Below are 9,755 nucleotides of genomic sequence, written 5' to 3'. Positions count from 1 at the left end.
TTACACCTCTGATCTTAAGGCCTTATGTGTTGTATTGCGTGATGAAATCTTCAATGGATTCATTGTCTCTACGAAACATTGTTAATATGTCAGAAGGGACTCGTTTGTGTCTTTGTTGTTGACTGAAGTGTTGGGAGAAATTCACGATAAAATCTTCAAATCCTGTGATCCGGCCTTCTGGAAGCCTTTTAAACCACTCCCAGTCTGCACCACAGAGGGTTAAAGCGAACATGTGGCACCAAATTGGTAATGTACAAGCAGTGACTCCTACCGCTGTTGTGAAGCTTTGCAGATGGTCACTAGGATCTGTCATTCCATCAAACTTCCCTACTGCGGACGGTAATTTCGAATTTGTGGGTAAAGGAGCTTCCATTGCATACGTTGGGCAAAGTTTGATTTTTCTGCGAAGGCTTTTGGCATGTACGGTTTGCTAAAGTCCACGTCTGCATTAGGGTAATAATTAAAGTATTTTTCCCCATGCCTGATCTCTTGGACCGAGACTTTTTCCATCGCTTCCACTTTTATCCTCCAGACTTTTCTCTCAGGTGTTTCGGTATTTGGAGAGGGCGCCCTTTGATCGAGCTACTCAGCTTTGGCCAAGGGATTGTTCTCAGTTATTTCCTTGTAATTTTGACTAGTCCTTGTGGCTTCAGAGTCTCTCTGCTCCGCGACATCGGGGATGACGATACTCGTCGGAGGAATCTTCTTGGTCATCCCGTGGAAAGATTAGCATGTGAGGCGTTACCTTGCTAGTTCTCTTTGCCTTCCAAAATTTTATAATTGGAACTTCCCTCATTCCTTTTATCGACAAACTAATTGAATAGTACAGGTGATTCCGTGCCACGAGGCACGACCGTGGAAGTGATGACAAAGAAAAAGTTATGTTATTGTACCATATTTTCTAACCGTTCAAGTTTTTCTTCTATAAAGAAAATAAGACACTCAAAATGAGAGTGTTCGCAACGCATACCGAAAGGGACGCCTTCGGAATCCAGGGGTCACGAACCGACCATAGACACCTATTCAATAAATGGAATGCAATAGCTATACGCTCTCACGTTGGATAGTAAGAGTCGGAGAAGGTCCTGGTGGGACCCTTTTGACGACCAGACCTTGTTTCCATGAAACGAAATGATGTGTCAACTTGTAGTCTTTAACTTCGATGTAGTACTTATTTGGCCTCTCATTTCCATTTGGAGACCTATATTGGTTAGTTTCGGCATGGTTGGAAGATTGAGGCGTTGTCGGAGGAGGTCTTTCGAAGCTCATAACGTCTTTGAATGGAGTTTTTTAGTTCTAGCCGACACGGATGGAGCCAATGAAGAAACACTAAGTTAATCCTTGGTAGGCTCAGCCTAATATCTCATCCGATAAGTGAATAATATCATGCTAACTCTTGGTAGGATTAGCTTAATTTTTTCTTATATTACAACACTGTGACAGCTTATAACTCCGGCTGCATAGACCTGCAAAAACAAACAACGTGTGCTTGTTACGAAAAGGGGAATGGGGGGTTGATGTACATAAAATTATACTTCTTTTTAGCATCAAATAAACACTAAAAACTGCAAATTTCTATCAAATAACACAGCACATAAGACTACTTATTATAATAAAATATAATTTCACGTGAAACCAAGTCCCAAACAAAGAAACAAACGAAAAGAAGAAGAAAACGGAAGAAAACACAAGAAAAGCAAGAAAACACGCCCCCTGCCTCAAGAAACACGCCCCCCGTGCCTATGAACACCAGAAAAGACAAAAATATACAAAAAAAAGACAAAAACCGGGAACAAAAGCACGAGGTCGTACATGAGAAACGACAAAACAAATCTAGCACATGTCATAATAAAACACGGGGGGGGGGGGGGGGGGGTGTGCCTACGTAAGCACGGGGTCGTGCCCCTCACACCAGATTGCCTATAAATAGTAGTTCATGTTGCACTCATTTGGTGTGCCTTGAAGAGAGTTCTATCCGGTTTTCACTTATAAAAACACCCACTAACACTCATATTAAGATCTAATGAAGAGTTTGAAGGCTTGGAGACCATCATCATCAACTATCATCATCATCATTAAGAAGGAAGATTCATCCACATTTGGTTAGATTGGTCTAGTTTAGTCATGTGTTTGTTATCGCCATCCATTCTATTGTTCATAACTATGCTCATTATGAGCTAAACTCCATTTACCATCTAAATCTATGAAGAAACTTTGTTTTACTTGATAATTATATAAAACATTGTGGTTTAGTCTAGTAAAGTACATGGTTATCTTGCAATTGTCTTTTGATGAGAAATGTTTCACCATCTTAAATCAACAATTCAAAGTTGGTGATTGTCAATTCTATTTGCAATCAATCATGATCGATTCATGTTCTTGAAAGATAGAAACACTATGATAAATTATAGAAACATGGATCCTTATATTGTATTTAGAAATGATGAGATATAAGTTATGATCTATTTCTCTAAGTCTTGGTAATCCGAAAATGGCTTTGCTTAGTATATCATGCTAGTTAAAGAAATCATATGTTAATGAAATGTGTAAGTATAACCTATTAAATCAACCAAGGGGAGGTTGTGTGACTAAACTTCAACCACCTGAAGTTGTTAGAATTGGTATCTGAGAAATCGGAGTTAATCCTAATCTTTATACTTTACGAAACTACTTGCCAACTTAAATTGACATTCTCAGGTAGCATGACATTAGGAAACGGTCGACTTTAAAATACCCATGCTACTCCCTTTTTGTCATAGATGCTCGCTTAGAAATGAGGAGATATCTATCATATATTATTACGGCAAGTTTTACCACATGTTTACGTATTATTTATCAATGATAAAATGGAGTGGATTCTTGATCTTAGATGGTAACCTTCATATAATTGAATTACTTGTTTAGAATCTCTCGTCTTGGTCACATATATATTATATTCAAGTATTTATATTTTATAAAATTTCTAAAATTAACCTCAAAATGATTAAAACCTCCGATTAAATTAAAACGACGGTTCATTATTAGAAACGTTTGTGTCCACGGATCGATACTTGTTTCTTACCAAAACTATTCTACATATACGATAGGTACACTTGCCTATTTGTGTGTGTTTAGTCGTTGTATAAATCATATTTATAAATTTAAAACACGATCTTGTGCAAAAGCTAAATATCCAATCCATCATATTCTACAAGCCACACTCGCACACGCATCAATGTTTTTGGCGCCGCTGCCGGGGACACGGTATGTTTCTAAGAATGATCCAAGTTTTAATTTAATCATTGTCTATACTTGTACAAATTTTTCTTAACATTATTTTATTTCATTTTTACTAACTATTAAACTATAAAATTTTACGGCTAGCGTAACTTTAACCTTTATTTACCTAATATTTACCTAAGCTTAATTAACTTCGACCTTAGTTTAGTTTAGCTTAGCCAAACTTTAGCATAACTTTAACTAAGTGTTACTCTAGTTTTAATGTTGATTTAGTCTCATGTATGTCCTCTACTTTTGAGCCTGAGGTTGTTTCTCCAATTTCTGATCTGGAACAGCTCTTTCGTCGATGAGCACGTAAACGGACTGCAGAAACCGCCAAAACAATCAAAGACGAGTCAGTAGACGCCACCACATCAGGAGCAAATCAAACAAGATGAATGATGGCGGCCCAAAACAATGAGCCGAACATGATCCAATACGCCATGCCAACTCTCGAAGGCTAAGGCAATGGAGTGGCTTCACCCAATATCACCGAACATTTCGAAATCAAATCAAGCACCATTCATATGGTGGAAAATTCAGTTCAATTTCATGGTCTCCTCGACGAAGACCCTCTTTCTCATATATCTCGATTCTTACGCATATGCGGAACCTTTAAAATTCAAAACTGTTCAGAAGATTATATCAAACTCAAACTATTTCCTTTCTCTCTAAGTGGTCAAGCCTTAGAATGGAAAGAATCACTTTCCTCTGGTTCCATCACTACCTGGGACCAGATGGTTGAACAGTTTCTCCATAAATATTTTTCGCCTGATAAAACTGCCAAATACCGAGCCAGCATTACCAGATTCCGGACCGATAATGATGAATCGTTACACGCATCATGGGAGAGGTACAAGAGTATTCTGAGAAGATACCCACATCATGGACTAAGCGTATGGTTGCAAGTACAAACTTTCTTTGACGCACAATCCAGTCAAAACAAATAGGCCATCGACCAAATCGCTGGTGGATACCTGGGATCCAAATCACATAACGAAGCATTTGAAGTCCTGGAGAAAGCTGCAAAGAAGAGTTTCGCCTACAACCCACCAAGATCTACACCTACACATGAAGGAACACACCACGTCCATTCCAACACTCTTGTCACCGCAAAGCTTGAAGTCCTTTCTAAAAAATTCGAACAACTTCAAGCCGAGCAATCAAAACCCAAACTCACCTGTGACACTTGTGGAGGAAGTCATAAAGAAAGTGACTGTAAACAAGTCATTATGGCCATGGAAGAAGTCGATTTCATCGCTCGACGAAACAACGCGTTCAACAATAACTACAATCTAGGATAGAGAAACCACCCGAATTTCAGTTGGAAATACGGAGGTAACACTCAAACCCTACCCGGATTCGAAAAGAAACCGATGAATCAACCCTTCCAACCAAAACCTCAATTTCAAGATCAAACTTCCAGTAGCCATCAGATTTCGAGATACTCGAAAATCGAAGAAATTTTGATCCAAATTATGACCAAAACAAATGAAGCAGAGAAGAAGGCCGACTCAAGAGGTGTTGTTATCAGCGGAGTATTGTTAAAACATGAAGCCGACCTAAAAAGTCAACAAGCATCATTACAGAACATAGAAACTCAAATAGGACAAATTGCCCGACGGTTATCCGAAAGACCACCCGATGCTCTTCCAAGCAACACAATCACCAACCTGAATGCAACAGCTAACGCCGTTACACTTAAAAGCGGTACAACCACTGTTGCCTCATCCAATTCAAAACCAGTTAAGGAAAAGGAATCCCATGATAAAACGCATGAAAGACTGATTCCAATAAGCACCGTACAACCCAAGGAGCCAGTCCGAACTTATATTCCACCTATTCCTTACCCCTGACGGCTGAAGCAGGATAGATTGGAAGCTCAGTAGGAGAAGTTTTTAGAAGTCTTCAAACAACTCCATATTAACATCCCTTTTATTGAAGCCATTGCTCAAATGCCAAAATATGCCAAATTTCTCAAAGAAGTGCTAACCAAAAAAAGGAAGTTGGAGGAGCTCCCGCATGTCAACCTAAGTGAAGAATGTTTAGAAGTCCTCCAAAACAAGATGCCACAAAAAATAACCGATCCAGGGAGCTTTACTATCCCTTGTCTTATAGGAAATTATTCTGTTAGCAATGCCCTGGCTGACCTAGGAGCTAGTATTAATTTAATGCCATATGCGGTCTTTGCAAAACTAGGGATAGGAGAACCAAAGCCCACCCGCATGAGCATTCAGTTAGCTGACCGATCTTTTAAATATCCTCGGGGCATTGTTGAAAACATGCTTGTCAAGATTGACAAGTTTGTTTTCCTAGTAGATTTTGTAATTCTAGACATGGAGGAAGACAAAAGTGTACCTCTGATTCTAGAAGACCCTTCATAGCCACTGAAAAGGCTATTATTGATGTTTCCACCGGCAAACGCAGTCTCAGGGTCAATGATGAGGCAATCACTTTTAACACTGGAAAATCTATGCAATATCTGCAACATCATGATGACACATTATATTGTGTCGACATCATAGATTCCATCGTGAGTTGCTACATGCGAGATTCCTCCATCGATAAACCGCTAGAAACACAAGTCTTTGACAAAACACTCAACATACCCGTTTTAGAAAACGAAAATATCAATGATGACTATCAGGAAGCATCATAAGTAATATATGAAATCACTAAACGTAATGAAAAATCAAAACCATCAATCGAAGAACCACCAACTTTAGAGTTAAAAGAACTACCAAACCATCTCGGATACGCCTTTCTAGAAAAAGACTCTCAACTCCCAGTAATTATTTATTCTCACCTTTCGAAAGAAGAGAAAGACGAACTCCTTAAGGTTCTTAAGAGCCATAAGAAGGCCATCGCATGGAAGATAATGGATATCAAGGGCATCAGTCCTTCGTTTTGTACTCACAAAATTCTCATGGAGGAAGAATATAAACACGTGGTCCAACATCTAAGACGTCTCAATCCCAACATGCAAGATGTGGTGAAGAAAAAAGTAATCAAACTCCTTGATGCCGGACTAATCTACCCAATCTTAGATTCACCTTGGGTTATTCCCGTTCAGGTAGTACCCAAGAAGGGAGGAATGACATTTGTAATTAACGAGAAGGACGAGCTAATACCAATGAGGACCATCACAGGCTGGCGAGTTTGCATTGACTACCGGAAACTTAATGACGCCACAAGAAAAGATCATTTTCCACTCCCTTTCATCGATCAAATGCTTGAACGATTATCTGTAAAAATGTTCTACTGTTTTCTTGACGGATATTCCGGATATATCCAAATTCCCATTTCTCCTGAAGATCAGGAAAAAACTACTTTTACATGTCCGTATGGAACCTTCGCCTACCGAAGAATGCCATTTGGACTATGTAATGCTCCAGCCACCTTCAAGTGATGCATGGTGGCCATCTTTCACGAAATGATCGAACACTCTATGGAAGTATTCGTGGACGACTTCTCAATCTTATCCTGGTGTGAGGAAGTAAATCTAGTGCTCAACTGGGAAAAATGTCACTTTATGGTTAAAGAAGGCAACGTTCTCGGCCATAAGATTTCTCAAAAGGGATTAGAGGTCGATAAAGCAAAAATAGAAACTATATCTAAACTTCCGCACCAACCTCAGTAAAAGCCATTAGAAGTTTCTAGGCCATGCAGGATTTTACCACTGCTTCATAAAAGACTTTTCCAAAACAGCTAGACAAATGAACAAACTTTTGGAAAAGGACGCGCCCTTCATCTTTTTTGAAGAATGTGTTGAATCATTCAACATATTGAAAGACAAACTTGTCAGCGCACCAATCATGACTACACCCGATTGGACCCTTCCTTTCGAAATCATGTGCGATGCAAGTGACTTTCTAGTTGGTGCCGTACTCGGACAACGCAAGGAAAAACACATTCACCCAATTTACTATGCTAGTATAACTCAAAATGATGCACAAGAAAATTACACCACAACAGAAAAAGAGTTACTAGCAGTAGTTTTCGCCTTCGAAAAATTTTGATCATACATCGTTCTTTCCAAAACCATAGTTTACACCGACCATGCCGCTATACGTTACCTCTTCAGCAAGCAAGATGCCAAACCTAGACTTATCCGATGGATCCTACTACTCCAAGAATTCGATATAGGAGTCAAGGACAAGAGAGGAGTAGAGAATGTAGCCGCATACCATCTCTCACGCTTAGAATGCCCAACTTTAAAGGAAAATCACGAGGAAATCATCAATGATAATTTTCCACATGAAGTTCTCATGCATATCCAAGCAGTCATATAGGAGAAAGACGAAAGTCCTTGGTTTGCCGACTTCCTAAACTATCTAGCTTGTAGAATCCTAAGAAAAGGACTTACTCATCAACAACGGAAGAAATTCTTTTCCGACCTTAAGTTCTACTTCTGGGAAGATCCGTACTTGTTTAGGATAGGTACCGATCTGGTTATTCGTAGGTGTGTAGCAGGAAAGGAAACCTTAGATATTATCAAACACAGCCATGAAGGACCTACTGGGGGACACCATATACAAAGATACACATGCTTTGATCCAAGCATATGATGCTTGTCAAAGAGCCGGAAACATCTCAGCCAAAAATGAGATTGCTCAAAAAGGCATTCAAATTTGTAATGTCTTTGATGCATGGGGAAGGGATTTCATGGGCCCATTTCCTAACTCATTCGGAAATAAATACATCCTTGTAGTAGTCCACTAAGTATCTAAATTGGTAGAAGCACTAGATCTTCCCACTAACGATGCTCGAGTAGTTGTACGATTTCTAAAAAAAGTTATTTTCACGATTCGGTAATCCAAAATCCCTAATCAGTGACAGAGGTATCCACTTCTGTAATGCTTTAATAGAAAAAGTCTTAGCGCGATATGGAGTTCAACACCGACTAGCAACACCATACCAGCCTCAGACCAGTGGGCAGGTAGAGGTCTCAAGTCGAGGAATTAAAATGATCTTATAAATAACCATAGGGATGAATCGCAAAAATTTGGCAGAAAATTTAGATGACGTTTTGTGGGCTCTTAGGACAGCCTTTAAAACCCCCATAGGAACAACACCATTAAAACTAATGTCCGCCGGTATAAACCGGGAAGATCAAATTCACGAACTCGAAGAACTAAGAACGTTGGCCTATGAAAATTCATGGTCTTACAAAGAAAAACTAAACGTCTGCACGAAGCCCATTTAAAAGGAACAAGAAATTCCAAGTTGGCGATCGTGTACTGTTATATAACACACGTTTATGTCTTTTCACAGGAAAATTGAAATAAAAATGGACAGGCACATACATAATTGAGTTAGTCTTTGATTATGGGACAGTCGAGATTTTAAATTCAAACGGCCAAAAGTTTAATGTCAATGGACATCGATTAAAACCATATATCGATGGACCATTTGAAGAAGTTTCAGAGGAAGTGACCCTCCAACTCCCTAAATAGAAAATTATGGAGACAAGTTATGCGGGCCGGAATCTTCGCTGCAAAAATCTCAGTCAGACTGGTTTATAACAGAATTGTCTGAGTAAGAACACGGGCTGTGGTTTTAAAAGCACGGGGTCGTGCTTGGGTATCTGGTTGGCTATAAAAGGCACCTCTTGCCAATACATTCTTTGCACCAACCAAAACCAACACACTTCTCTCTGAAAAATTCAACATGCCTACTGAAATGATTGAAGCAATTCCCGTTCCTTTACAACAGAAAAACGATGTCCGCCATGTTTCCAAAACCGAGCTTCTTTTGAAACTTCAAGAACTCGTCAAGGAACTCAACAAAATGAGTCTCCTTGCTGAGATGCGTCTCGTTGAACTCACTAAATCAGTGGAAAACATGACAATGGAACTTCAAGACATTAACGAACAACACGAGTTTCAAGTTCTCGGTTTCACGTGTACTTTCCACCACCAGGGCCATTCGGAGGAGGAGAACCTTTCTGGGAAATCTAGGAAACTTAATTTTCTGTTTTCATGTGTAAACAAGTGCATTACACACATTGTGTTAGGAATTTCGGGCTTAACCCGAATATTTTAATATCTTTAGGAAAACCGGGCTTATCCCATATTTGTTTTAGGACCATTAACTTTAATGAAAAGAAATTTTTAGGATGACCAAACTCATAAAATAACATGCTAAACATCACTCTAAATATTCCGGCGCTCTCGCATCTTGCAGAAAAATAAAAGAAAATCTCAATAACTAAAAACACGGGCCGTGGTTCTAAAAGCACCAGGCCGTGGTCACCCCAGAATCTTCAGCATGGGGCCGTGCTTTCATCAGCATGGGGCCGTGTTTGACCTTTCAGTCTCTATATAATGCATTCAAAAACTCACTATTCCATTCACACCAAACACAAAATTACGGAAATGGTAGGCAAGAAAGTTGAATGGATGCCAGTGAGGAAAGGCTAGCAACATGAATCTTCCTCAAACCTTGAGGAGGATGTCATGAGGCTACAATACATTATCAGAGACCAAGTCTAAAGA

Source organism: Bidens hawaiensis, unplaced genomic scaffold (genome assembly GCF_021521415.1).
Source record: "Bidens hawaiensis isolate Kalapana, Puna unplaced genomic scaffold, B.hawaiensis_p1.1 tig00046377_1, whole genome shotgun sequence".
Classification (NCBI taxonomy): Eukaryota; Viridiplantae; Streptophyta; class Magnoliopsida; order Asterales; family Asteraceae; genus Bidens; species Bidens hawaiensis.
The sequence above is the reverse complement of the archived record's forward strand: the minus strand, read 5'-3'. Positions refer to the sequence as shown.